At 42.3% G+C, this 14,657-nt stretch overlaps 1 pseudogene; it reads right to left on the bottom strand.

The window, feature by feature from the left end:
- Window positions 1-5,116: 5,116 nt before the first annotated feature.
- Window positions 5,117-6,175, bottom strand: LOC118976737 (40S ribosomal protein S25-like; annotated as a pseudogene).
- Between the last annotated feature and the right edge of the window lie 8,482 nt (window positions 6,176-14,657).

Below are 14,657 nucleotides of genomic sequence, written 5' to 3'. Positions count from 1 at the left end.
CCGACCACTGCCCTGTCCAGGATTTTAGATACAGGGATATTCTAGGGTCTGTGAGTATTTTCAATATTTCAATGACTTAGTGCAGAGAACCGGGGGGATGAACCCTGCCTCTGGCCTAGAATTGCTTGACTTAGCAGATAAAACACAGGACACCCAGCTGAATCTGAATGTCAGATAAACAATGAATAAATTCTTAGTATAAGTGTGTCCCCTCCAATAAAACAGGTTATGCCCTATTTGGAACATACTTGTTACAAAAAGTTACTCGTTGTTTATCTGACTTTCAAGTTGAACAGGGTGTCCTGTGTTTTTGGGCAGCCCTGCTATGACCCTCTTTCACGTGGGGGGCCTGCAGACCTTTGCTCTCTGGGTCTTCTCTGGCCTCCTCTTTTCATCCTAGGGTGTTTTGGGGATTTAGGTCTCCCCACGGCCCTGTTGTCTTTTTACCCTTCTGTTTCATTTAGTCCCCTCATGTCTCAGTCCGGGGTCCCCTGCTCATCTGCCCTCCCTGGTTCCATCTGACTGGTAGGCCCTGGGTTGGTCAAGATTCAGCCTTTGGTTCTGAGCACTAAAGCTAATGATGGTGATATCTCCAGTTTAGTAATTCCCTGCTGTGTGCCAAGCACTGTCAGCTGCTTTACTGATGTTAATCCATTAGTAAACCAAGCTAAAGGAAGACACTTTTTTTACGGTGGTAAAATATACAATATAAGATTTACCTTTAAAAACTGAGGTATAATCAACTACCAACATTACGTTAGGTTCAGGGGCACAACGTAACAATCCGGTCTTTGTGTGTGTTGTGAAGTGACCACCGTGGTAGGTCAACATCTATCACTCTGAAGAACAGCAGAGTTTCCTTTTTATCTGTGGTGGGAACTTTTCAGATCTCTTCTCTTAGAAACTTTCAAATATACAACACAGTGTTATTAACTCTAGTCTTCACGCTGAACATTGCATCCCCAGGACTTTGTTAATTTGTGACTGGAAGTTTGTACCATTTGACCCCCTTTGCCCTTTTCACCCACCACCTCCTGCCCCTGGCAGCCGCTGACCTGTTCTCTGTGTCTAAGAGCTTGTTCCTGCGTTTAGATTCCCCATATCACTGTGATCATACGGTGTTGCCTTTCTCTCCAAGACGTACTTCACTCAGCATGATGCCTTCCGGGTCCATTCGTGTCGTGACAACTGGCAAGGTTTTCATTTTTTATGGCTGACTAATATTCCATTGTATATAAATTTACCATTTTCACCATTTTTAGATGTACTGTGCCATTAAGTATACTCACATTATTGTACAACCATCCCTGTCATTTATCTCTGAAACTCTTTTCTATTCCCAAACAAGCTGTTAAACGATAACTCCCCACTACCCCCTCCCTCCAGCCTTTGGTGACCACCATTTTATTTTCTGTGTCTGTGAATCTGAGCACTCTAGGTGCTTCTATCCGTGGAACTGTGCAATATTTGTCCTTTCGTGGTCACCTTATTTTACTTAGCATAACGTCTTCTAGGTTCATCTGTATTGGAGCATGGATCAGTGCCTCATTCCTTTTTATGGCCCAATAATATTCCACTGTGTGGCTCTACCACATTTGTTTATTCATTCATCTGCTGATGGGCTTTTGCTTTGCTTTTAACTTTTGGCTCTTGTGATAAGGCTGCTCTGAATGTAGGTGAACAGATACTCGTTCAAGTCCCTGCTCACGGCTCCTTTGGGTCTATACTCAGATGTGGAGTTGCTGGGTCATCCGGTATTTCCATGTTTAACTTTTTGAGGGGCTACTTTACTCTTTTCCACAGCACTTGCATCATTTTACATTTCCACCAACAAAGAGTTCTGATCTCTCTATATTCCTGTCAACACTTACGCTTTTCTGGTTTTTGCCTTTTAAGATAATGGCTAATAGGTATGAACAAGAAAGGCACTTTCAATGACTATTTCACAAGTGAGAAAACTGAGGCTCAGAGAGGTGGAGTGACCAGTTCATGGTCATCCAACGTCACAGAGGTAGAATTTGAATCAAGGTCTAACTCCCAAGTTGGAACTCTTAACTATTACATTTCCCACCTCTAACACATGTACCTAAATGCAAATATTTCTGTCTTTGCACAGATGTCTAATTGTGTGAGACATCTAGCAAAGGCACAATGTAGGAATGAAATATATCCAAGGGATTTTACAGATTCTTATTGAGAATATACCTCTCACATGGGAAAACAGCAATAACAAATACTTTCTCCTTAATAGCATTTCATTCTAGTTAATTTTAAAGTAACATTCAATTTGGCCAGTCTGTAGTCCTTTGCCTCAATGTCATCTGGCCATTTAAATGGCCTACTGACAAGTGTGATGAGCATGGATTTTGACCTCTCACAGAGGAAGGTAGAAAAGCCAGAAAATAGGAGATTGGGGCTCCAGCTGAAGGTGCTTGTGGTCTAATTGGCCAGAGACATGCGTAGGCCCAGACCACAGGAAGCAGTGGGCTGCTGGGAGGGCTGAGGCTGGTTGCAGGGAGCCTGTGGCCAGCCAGGGAGTGTTCCTGGCTGAGGGCAAGCTGCTCCTTGGCTTGGTGCAGAGCCTGGTGTGAGTCCATGCAGTGCACCCCAGAGAAGGAGGCTGAGGTTGGCGTTGCCCCCTCTCGTACTCCAGATGCTTCCCAAGTGCTGCTTTGTCCAGGGGCCATAGCCCTCAGATTACACCAGTAACTTTGAACTGAGGTTCCATGGAGACTGCCTGGATCCTGCTTCTGGTGCCAGCCCAGCCTGCAGACTGTCTCATAGGAAAAGTTCCATGTGGTTGTCCAGTTCTTCCAATACAGGCTAGTAGTGAAGAACATGGACTTTGGGGTCGGAAGAGCTCATTCTTGAAAACCATGCTGCCCATGAGACCTGTGTAACCACAAAGAAATGTCTTAGCCCCTCCGAGTCTCAGTTTTCTTGATGAAATATGGGAATAACATCAGGGATAATAGGGTTGTCATAAGGATGAAATGTTTGTAGAGTGCTTGGTGTATTGTAGATGTTCAATAAGTAGTAGCTATTAAAGTGCACCTATATGTACAGCTTGTAGAAAAAAACGCTAGATTTATATTTACTTTTTTGGACAGTTTTGTCACTTTGGCTGCATCACCATGGTTGACTTCTTGGAGGAGGAGGCCAGTTGACTTTAGGGAAGATGGTCTAGGTGAGGACAGAGGCTGAATTCTGCAATGTGTGCACCTTGTGCAGAGTGGGTGCTCACTAACTGTTTGATGAACAATATCTCAGTGGGAAGGCAGGTTTCTCATGAGAGGCCATGAGAGTGAGGGACATTTATGATTTTGGTATGTGAAGAAGGCAGAGGAGACTGGATTTGACCTTTCCTTTTTATATTTTAAATAGCACTTCCCTCTTATCACAAAAATACAGATAACTAAAGGTCCTTGAATAGGAGAATGGTGCAGTGGAAACAGTGTATGACGACTTATCTTCAGGAAATGCGTTGGAGGCTGGGAAACACCCGTGGCAGAGTGGAGGGCCACACCTGTGAGGGGAAATGGTAGGGTGTGAAAGAAGCGGAGTGGGAGGGGTTTTGAGGCTGGAGGACCAGGTGTCTGGAGGTGTGATGGGTGGTAGCCAGGGCACAGGGGCAAGATGGGACTTTGGGGATGGCAAGGAGACCATGCACTCTGTTTCTGATGAGGCATATGGGCTGAAGGCATTAGTTTGAGAATCACCCAAACACAAGTTGGTACTGAGGCCGTGATGGTGACAAACCATTGATGAAGGAATAGAATATAGGGGCAGATGAACAAAAGGCCTGCAGTTAGAGACGCTTTAGTTAAAGAAAAGGTGGGAGGGAGGGGAAATGAGGTGAGAGGGAACATACTAGGCTTAATAATCCCCTCCCCACAAAGATGTCCACATCTTAATCCCTGAAATTTGTGAACATGTTGCTTTATTTATATGGCAAACAGGACTTTGTGTGTGTGATTTAGTTCAATATTTTGAGACAGATTACTTTAGATGAGTTGACTGGGCTCACTGTAGTCACAAGAGGTCTTACAGCTTTGCCAGGTAGAAAGATGAGGGGCTGAGAGTTTGAGAAGCTGCAAGGAAACTTGTGGGTTGAGGGGTGTGGGTGGGGCAGCGATAGCCTCAGCTTCAGGTCGCGCTGGTGGCGCCATTTCTCCCAAATCCTGTAAGTCAGTTGTACTAATCCCATCCAGGGTCCATTGGGCCCAATTCCAATTGATTTCTTAAAGCACTTGAAATTTTTGTAAAGCACTGATATTTCTTGACTTTTCTTTTAAGATCTCTTCCAAAGCACAAATACAGCATTTATTTATTTTTTAGAGATAGAATAAAACTCATTCTATCTTGCAGTTATGAGTATATTGGACCTTAGTGATCATATTTTTCCTTATATCTTGAAATGGTTATTTTTGTCTTCCTAGGAATTATTTTATCATTACTCATCAATTATTTCTAACTAAGCTCAAAAAGACAAATAAGAAAACTGAAGAATAGTGAACTACCAAGAAGGGTAGGCAACAGTATAATAAATCATCAGTATTTTATCATCCTCTAGTTTTCTTAATTCATTACCTAAAGTATTATATTATTTTTCAAGAAGACAATAAGAAAACTGGAGACACTACTTTTGTGGCCTGCTTTTAGTTTCATGTGACACAACTGAAAATTCTGAATTTTTCCTTTGCTATTTATAATGGCAAAGAGAGGTAGAGAAGAAGGTTTCATAATTATTATCTAAATCAGAAGATTAATGTAGCACTCTAGACTGGAAGCGCGTGACAATGGTAACATTGGTTGTATAAGAGAAATCTTAGCCAATGAATCTTTAGATAATGATATCCTAGATGATTTTCAATAAATTAAGACAATTTTTAAGGAAAAAGAGGAAATATGGTATTTTCATTCAGTTAGTCAACCAGATGGACTTAATTATACAGCATTTTATGACAAGAGCCTAAAATTTTCTATTTTCCTAAGAAGACATATGGCAATATTCTTTAATCCTTTAGATTTTTTAGATCCTTTAAGTTGTAATCTAAAGGATCTAAGTCCTTTAGATTTATTAAACTTTATTTATGAAGTTTTATTTTTGAAAATGTACAGCTGGTAGGACCTGTTTTTCATGCATCTTCACCAGCAGCTGGGGCATCCCCACCTTTGGTGTTTCTGGTGTGAATTCCTTGAGCTCTGTGCTTTGAAACTGGTTGGATAAGTCCTTCACTAAGGAGCTCCTGAAAGGCTGCCCTGGCCAGGGAACCGCAGGTCCTCAGTCTCTCAGAGACAATAGCTGGGGTTACAGTAAACCTATAGTTAGGAACTCCCTTGTCATACGTCACTTTGTCAAACAAGACTAGGTTGTTGAGCTTGTCCCGAACTTTGCCTTTGGATCACTTCTTTGTTTTGGCCTTGCCCCCACATTTGTTCACTGGGACTATGTTTTTCTTGGCCAACTTTCCAGCATCTTTCTTCTTCTCGTCCCTGGGTACAGAGTGAAACTCTGAGAGCAGCTGCTGCTACTGCAGCCTTGCTGAAATGTTGGACAAATGAAGTAACCTTTCAGATTTTGTGCACCAAAATTTACTTGAGGTGGTTTGTAACTGGTCGAATGCTGAAGGCAGGTGTGCATACAAAGAGGAAATAAGTGACATAGAAATAAAAATATGAATTGGATTAAAATTTTAGATTATGTTGTTGATCCATCTAAAAATGAAAATGTTATGCAATTATGGAGCAAAGAAGATGGCCATCCTCTCTTCAACAAAATCATGAGCCACCAAGTCCTGCAAAAGTATTACGCTTTTATGATGCAAATGCAAACAGAAGAACCATAAGGAATAATAAGTCAGGCCAGTTAGAGATACATTTGAAATCTGGAGTCCGTATTTACATCATCAGTATGTTCCAGGTTCAGGACATGATGAACAGATGCTTTCAATCAAAGTTTATTGTCTATTTCAGGTATGTTACCTTTAAAACTAGAAAAATATAGAATATAATGTTGGGTTTATTATATTTACATTCTTATTAACATTTCTAACAAAGTTTTTCACTACATGTGGTGATCAGCCTCCAAGCTAGCTCCCACCGATGCCTGCCTCCTGGTATTCACACTTGTGTATATATATTCCCGTTCCACTTCATACCAGAGTTGGTCCATGTGATCAATAGAATATGACAGAAATAATGGTAGGTCTCTCCTGAGATGAGCTTATAAGAGACTGTGGCTTTCTTCTTGGGTTCTCTGGTTGATCACTGGCCCTGTGGGGAAGCCAGCTATGCTGTTGTGAGGACCCATATGGAGAAGAATGGAGGTATCTGGCCAACAGCCAGTGAGGAACTGAGGCCTGCCCACAACCATGTGGCTGAGACTGGAAGTGGGCCTTCCAGTCACAGATGATGGTAACCCTGGCTGATAGGCTGACTGCAACTAGAACTGGCTACATAACTTAAGGGGGTCCAGTGCAAAACAAAAGTGGGGGTGGCTCCTTGTTCAAAAATTGTTAAAAATTTCAAGACAACAACAGCAGAGGATTAAGCCAAATGTGGGGCTTCACATGACTGCAAAGGTTGCGTGCCTCTGAAGCTGGCCCTGACTGCAACCTCACATGAGACCCTGAGCCAGCACCTCCCAGCTAAGCCATTCCCAGATTCCTCATCCGTAGAAACTATGATAGAATGTTTGTTGTTTTAAGTTAAGTTTTTAGAGTAATTTGTTATGTGGAAATAGATGATGAATACACTGTTCCTTTGTTCCTACTTCTGTAAAGTGACTTTAAAATATAAAAACATCAAATGAGACCATCAGACCCAGATGGTAAATAGCAATAATTATTTTTTCTGGGCTACTGAGACTTAAAGGGGTCAGAGTGATCCAGTTCATTGCAAATGTAGTTCCATGTGCTCTCCTGCCTCTGTGCCTTTGCACATGCTATTTGCCATGCCCAGAATACTTTCCCTTTGCTCTCTGTTCAGCTTAAACATCACATCCTCAGGAAAGTTGACCCTCTAGATCGAGTTACCTATCTTTTTAATAACTACCCTGTACATCTTTGTAGTAAGTACTGCGAACAGTTGTAATTAATGAATTAATAATAATTAGTTGCTTAATGTCTGTCTTCCCAATAAACTGTAAGCTCTTGGAGGTCAGTCACCTTCTCCCTTTGTTATTGTGTACCCAGTGCCTAGTGCAATGCTGGGCACACAGGTGGGATGCAATGACATTTGTTTGATTGGCTGGTTTATCTCTGTGCCAATGGATTAGAACCAAATGGTGATAATTTGTAATGGAGTCTTAAATCCTACACTGAGTGGGGTCCTTGTAACAATGCTTTCTCTGAAGTACTCAACTGTGGTTGTTATGGGCCTAAAGACATGGAACAGGCTCCTTGCCTTGTGGGCACCAGTGTAACAATACAAACCAATGAAGCCTGCAGATGAAAATTAAAGCAGGTGAGCTGGGAAACTTCATACATATGGAGATAAGAGTTAACCTTCAGTAATACATAACATAGCATGTGCAAAAATAGCATGTGCTTCTGACTCTAAAACTAATAATTTTGAGAGGATGCCAAAACTTTTGATGTACATGCAAAATTTCAGGACCACCCTTGGTGAGGTCGACCTTTGCGGTTAAGCCTCAGTTCCTCATCTGCATAATGGGACTAATACTTACTGACCACATAGACTGGGCCTGAGGATATGAGATCACATAGGGAAAGTACTTAGCAAAAAGTTCTGTTAGTAGCACAAGGTAGATCGGGTTCAAGTTGTGAGTCTGCTACTTGTTTCTGGCTAGGTGAGTTACATAACCTCCCAAAGTCTCAGTTTCTTTCTTAGTAAAGTGGAACAATAATGGCAGCTACTTCATAGAATGTATGTGTTTAAGGTCTGTGTACTTGGCATTTGCAAAGTTGCCTTAGTTACTACTACTGTTATTAATAATCTTAAAAAGATTTCATTTATTTATTTTTAGGGAGAGGGGAAGGAGAATGAGAGGGGGAGAGAAACATTGATGTTTGGTTAGAAACATATGTGTGGCCTCTCATATGCCCCCTACTGGGGACCTGGCTCACAATCCAGGCATGTGCCCTGACTGGGAATCAAACTGGTGACCCTTTAATTCACAGGCTGGTACTCAATCCACTGAGCCACACCAGCCAGGGCTATTATTAATAATGTTGAAAGCAGACCATAGGAAAGTAACCAAGTAAAAAGAGAGCTTCCCCTGTAGGTGGAAAAGGGAGGGAAAGAACTAGATTGGCAAGAATATTTTCACAAAGATGTGCATCAGTCCAGGGGGTCATGATTGACTGCTAGCTCTTTGAGGGGCTCCTTTCTTGCCCCCCTGGCACCATGTGGCTTGAGCTTCATCCCAGTTTGTTCTTGGTTCCTCCCATTGAAGGTGTCTAAGAGGGAAATACCAGAAGCAAATTTTTGTGGCATCAATAGTTTGGGTAAAAATAGAACTATCATGTGATCCAGCAATTCCACTTCTACCGTCCACTACCTACCACTACCTACCGTCCACTATTTTTCTGAAGAAAGCCAAAACGCTAACTTGAAAAGATATCTGTGCTCACTTTTATTGCAGCATTATTTACAATAGTCAACACATGGAAACTACCTAAGTGTCCACTGATGGGTGCATGGATAAAATAAATGTGGCATATGTATACACACACATATATGTATGTAATAAAATACTAGTCAGCAATAAAAAGGAAGGAGGTCTTGTCATTCATAAGAACATGGATGACACTTGAGAGCATTATGTTAAATGAAAGAAGTCAGATAGAGGGAGAGACAAACACAGTATGACCTTACCGATAATATAGAATCTATAAATAAAACCAACACAGAGCAGATTGGTTGTTGCTGGAAGTGGTGCTGTTATCACATATTTGGAAGATGCTAAGAGAGTAGATCTTAAAAATTCTCATCACAAGAAAATAATTGTAACTATGAGGTGACACGTTAACTAGACTTATTGTGGTAGTTATTTCACAATATATACAAATATTAAATCATTATGTTGTATACCTTGGACTAATATGTATAATATGTCAATTATATCTAAAAGAGAGAGTCTGGGTGTCTAGCCCCCAAATCATTAATATTGTTCAGCATGAGAGAGCTGGACATGCAGAGCTAGAGGGAAGTCACAACCAAATTCTCTGGACTCCATTGCCTTGTCCACGGTTCTTTCATTTGGCAGCTCAAGCTGTCAAATTTAACATTTGACACATCAGTGTTTCTCTTAATGAGCCCCTACTGCTGGTTGTCCATAGTATTTTATTTTTCCTTAGTTACATAAACCCTGATTTTTAGCTGGACATCTTTGGCCATCTCGAGCTAAGACTGTATTTTTTTCAGCTCTCTTTGAAAGTAGATGTGATGACATTCTAGCTAATAGATAAAATGAAATGTGACTTTTAGGAAGTGTCCTTAAAGATAGAAGCATGCTCTTCTTTTCCCCTTTGTCCTCCCTGTTGATGGGAAAACAGGTGTGATGGCTAAACTTTGAGCAGCCATCTTGGACCATGAGGTAGGAACCACTTATTAAGTATGGCAGAGCAATATTAGAGGGGCCCTGGGTTGGAAGGAATTACCCTGTACTTTGAAGGGAGCTTGTGTACAAAAAAGAGAAATAAGCTTATAAGTGGTTTAAGTCACTGTAATGATTTTTCTCATGCACATTTTGCATCTTTATTGAGGTGCAATTGACAAATAAAATTGTGAGACATTTAAAGTATATCATGTGATTTTTTAAAATATATTTTATTGATTATGCCATTACAGTTGTCCCATTCCCTCCCCTTCATTCCCCTCTGCCCTGCAAACCCCATCCCCCTATTTCCCCCCTTTAGTTCATGTCCATGTGTCACAAATTCTTTAGCTTCTACATTTCCCATACTATTCTTGCCCTACCCCCTGTCTGTTTTCTACCTACCGTCCATGCTACTTAGTCTCTGTACCTTCTCCCCCCTTCTCTTCCTCCCCTGTTGCTAACCCTCTATGTGATCGCCATTTCTATGGTTCCACTCCTGATCTAGCTGTCTGCTTAGTTTGCTTTTGTTTTAAGTGTGGTTGTTAATAACTGTGAGTTTGCTGTCCTTTCACTGTTCATATTTTGAACTCATTTTTCTTAGATAAGTCCCTTTAACATTTTGTATAATAAGGGCTTGGTGATGATGAACTCCTTGACCTTGATTTTATGTGAGAAGCACTTTATCTGCCCTTCCATTCCAAATGAAACTTTGCTGGATAGAGCAATCTTAGATATAGGTCTTTGGATTTCATGACTTCTTTCCAGCCCCTTCTTGCCTGTAAGGTCTTGTTTGAGAAATCCACTGACAGTCTGATGGGAACTCCTTTGTAGGTGACTGTCCCCTTATCTCTTGCTGCTTCTAGAATTCTCTCCTTCATTTTAATCTTGGCTAATGTAATTATGATGTGCCTTGGTGTGTTCCTCCTTGGGTCCACCTTCTTTGGGACTCTCTGAGCTTCCTGGACTTCCTGGAAGTCTATTTCCTTTGCCATATTGGGAAAGTTCTCCTTTATTATTTGGCCAAATAACTTTTCCACTTGTTGCTCTTCCTCTTCCCCTTCTGGTACCCATATAATTTGGATGTTGGAATGTTTTTTTTTCACTATTTAAAAATCAACATACATTTATTTATTTATTTATTTAATTCTTGTTCAAGTACAGTTTTCTGTCTTATATTCCCAGTCCTGCCCGCCCCCTGCCCAGTGCTCCCCACCTCCCTCCCATTTCCGCCCCCCACCCTTAGTTATTGTTCATGTGTCCTTTATACTTGTTCATGTGAGTCCATCCCCTTTTCTCCTATGATTCTCTCCCCTCTCCCCTCTGGACCCTGTCAGCCTGTTCCATATTTGAGTGTCATTGGTCATATTTTGCTTGCTTGTTTGTTTTGTTATTTAGATTCCTGTTAACAGTGATATCATATGGTATTTGTCTTTCACCACCTGGTTTATTTTGCTCAGCATAATGCTTTCCAGTTCCAGATGTTGGAATGTTTAAAGATGTCCTGGAAGTTCCTAAGCTTCTCCTCATTTTTTTGAATTCTTATTTCTTCATTCTTATCTGTTTGGTTGTTTTCTTCTTCCTTCTGGTCCACTCCATTGATTTGAGTCCCAGTTTTCTTTCCATCGCTATTGGTTCCCTGTGCATTTCCTTTCATTTCACTTAGTGTAGCCTTCATTTTTTCATCTAATTTGTGACTAAAATCAACCATTTCTGTGAGCATCCTGATCACCAGTGTTTTCAACTGTGCATCTGATAGGTTGGCTATTCTTTGTTGCTTAGAAGTATTGGCTCTAGGGTTTTGAGCTGTTCTTCTGTTTGAGCCATAATGTTTTGGTCTGTTCACGCTGGTTGTGTATAAGGGGTGGAGGCTTAGGTGTTCACCAAGGTGGGTCAACCCAGTCGCTGGGTTGTGATGTTGTATGTGGGGGAGGGGTCAGAGAGGGAGCAACAGCATTTGCTCCACTCTCTCTGGGATCTCCGTCCCCTCTGCTGCCTCCCACAAGCAAAGTGAGCCCTTCAGGTGCTGGTTCCTATGTGGGTGGGCTTGTGTACATTCTAGGACCCTGTGGGTCTCTCCAACGAAACATCCTGTGAGTCTGGGAGCCTCTCACAGCACCTCAACCCCTGAAAGTTTTTCCAATTGGTGCTTTTAGGCGTTATTTCCTGGCACTGTGGCCCTGCGTTGCATGGTCTGTCTCACTGTCCGTTTTTTCACTTGGTTTATCTGAGCATAAACATGTGACTGCAGTCAGCCAGCTACCTTATGTGCCTCACTGGGTCTGCCTGTTGCCACCCCACGCCTGGGATCTGCTGACCGCCGCCTGCCTGCCTGGGTCAGTCTGGCCGATTTTTATTGCCATGACCCCTCTCTGCTGGCCACCGGCTATGCCCCTTTTACTGGTCTGGATGAATGGTTCGTTGTTGTTGGACTTTGGTATAGTTCAAGTTTCTGTCTGTTTTGGTTGTGTTTTTGTTTCTAAATCCTCGTTGTCCTTAAATTTGGTTGTGTGAGGAGGTACAGTGTTTCCACCCGTGCCTCCATCTTGGCCAGAAGTCCTCATGTGATGTTTTGAAATACATATACATTGTGAAAAGGTCCCCTTCCTGAGTTAATGAACACACCCATCACCTCACATATTTACATTGTGTGTGTGTGTGTGTGTGTGTGTGTGTGAACTGTGATGTATATTTAAAATTTAAGGACTGACTTGGTAAGGTTAACTTCTGTGGATCAATCTCATCTGCATAATTGGACTAAATACCTGCCCCAGCCCAATGCTAAGTGTTACTGCAAGTTTTTGGTAAGTCTAGAAACAGCACCCAGGATTGTTGGTGACCCAGGCTTCTGAGCTCAGTAGTTTATTTTAAGAGTTCTGGACCTTAGACCAAACTCACCTTTTCTATTTGTAGTTGTTGTCACAAATGAAGCAAATGTAAATCAAGCTATATTTATGTTACAGAAGCACCTTTCTCCAAAGCCCCATTTTGAATCTGCCTTCTTCATGGGACCTTCCCTACCCATGAGGTCTATAGTGGGTGTCTGCTCTGAGTCCCTAAAACACAGCTCAGACTTTGCTCTGAAATACAGTCTCCAAGTGTCTGTCTGCTTTGTATCTTAGATTGTAACTAAGAGGGCAAGGTGTGCATCCAGAGGCCCATCGTAATGATGAGCACGTGCTGGACACGGAAAGAGATGCATCAAAATGCCTGTTAAAATGAATGGAAATCTTTTATTCTGAATATGAGACAGAGCAAACTTCCTCTGGATTATACAGAAACACAGATTTGTTTGAAATGGGCATTCCTGGCTAGTACTAAATATTTGAGGCCCTTAGGCCTCAATAAAAGATAGAGAGTATTTTTTTCTTCTACTGAAATATCCCCTTGCAAATAGAAGTCCCACAGGACTGGGTGTATGGCTGAAACTGGGCAGACCACATGCCCAATAGCTAGATTTCTTTATAAGCCTGGTCTCCAGGGAAAGAAGGAACTTGTCAATTTCATTCTTTGCTTGGATCAGAAGATTGAGCCTGGCAGAGAGACACTGTTTGAGACTAATAGTTCCCTGGAATTTCTAACCTTTTCTGGACTTGGGAGGATTTGGGAGAAGAAATGCATCATTTGAATGATGGCCATGGTTATGGCAGGCCCTGCATGCCAACCAGAGGGAAAGAAAATACTTGCTGAGCAAAGTAACTGGAAAGCAGTTGCTCATATTTTAAACTAAGCTACATGGTTGAAATCCAGAATAATGTAGATTTTTGGACCAGCGACCACTTGGAAATAAGCTTTCTGGCTGGAAAGCAGCATGCGGTGTTATGGATGGAAAGGACTATTGCAATGCCTTTTCCCTGGGCGTTTGGTGCTGCCAGATCCTGGGGGCCCATCTCAAGCATGTTTACTTACTCCAACAGATTTCTCAATAATTTCAGCAACAGAAAGAAGTTGACCAGCTTGACAGGGGTGCGCGTAACCAGGTGGCAGTGTCTGGACAAATCTCTCAGACTGCTGAACCCAGTGATAATACTTCCATCCTGTGGAGCCCCAGATGGGTAAACACTTAGGTAGGCTCGTGGGAATTGATGTCAGTGCCGCACGAGGCACAGTAGTACTGGGTAAATGTCACAAGTCCAGCTGGGCAAATTCCCAGGATGCCAGATCACAAGGGCTGTTTCCAGGAAGGGCTGACCCTTGCTGTTTCCATGCTCTTTCCCTGGAGCTCAATGAAGCTCAGAAGTCTCAGTTCCCGTGCAGGCCCCTGAAGAGTACTCAGGGAATGTCTACCCCTATGGCACTGAAGATGGGACATCATGGTTATCAAAAATTAGACTCTGAAAACCTGGGCTTGAATTTCACATGTCATTTACAAGCCAAATGAGGTCAGGCAAGTCACTATCTCATGGAGTATCTGTTTCCTTCCTGCAAAATAGTAGTTGAATCTTTCTACTACTTGCCAAATGGTGGTGTTTCTTACTCAGCCATTCTAAGGGCTTTATATACTCCATCTTAAAAAAAATCTGACAGTAACTCATGAGGTGGATGATATTTTAATCCCCATTTTACAGAGGGGAAAATTGGATTCCGGACAAGCAAAGTGACCTGTGCAAGGTTATACCACTAGGTGGCAGACCCAGGGTTGGAACCCATCTTGTCTAGCTCCAGAGGGCTTGTCTGACCACTGCGCTGTTTCCCAGCAGAGGAAGCCAGGCAGTTCTCTTGGAGGTGTGCTTTATTTTTGTTAGGAACACCTCAAGCACTTTGTTAGTGTTTCGGCATCTAGTCTGGGCTTTTCAATCTGAGGATGCTGGGAGAGTTGACTCCTTTCAAGCAGCAAGCAAGTGGTGCATTTAGGTTTGCTCTCTGGAAGGATGATTGGCTACAAGGTGGAGGCCGCAAGGGGTGGGCAAGGGGCATGGGCAAAACCGAACACGGGAACTGGGTGGGAAGCTTGTTCATACGATCCAGGAGGCAAGTCGTTGGCATGCAGAGCCAGACGAAGAGAAGTAAAGCACTACTGCTGCTGCTAGGGTTGGAGAAAATAACTTTTCCTCATGAAGTGTGTGGCCTGTGTCAACAGGAGTAAATTCTAAGG

The sequence above is a fragment of the Sturnira hondurensis genome, unplaced genomic scaffold, assembly GCF_014824575.4.
Source record: "Sturnira hondurensis isolate 20B ecotype Veracruz unplaced genomic scaffold, ASM1482457v3 Scaffold0021143, whole genome shotgun sequence".
Taxonomy (NCBI): Eukaryota; Metazoa; Chordata; class Mammalia; order Chiroptera; family Phyllostomidae; genus Sturnira; species Sturnira hondurensis.
Note: the sequence above shows the minus strand (reverse complement) of the source record. Positions and strands in the feature narration are given on the sequence as shown.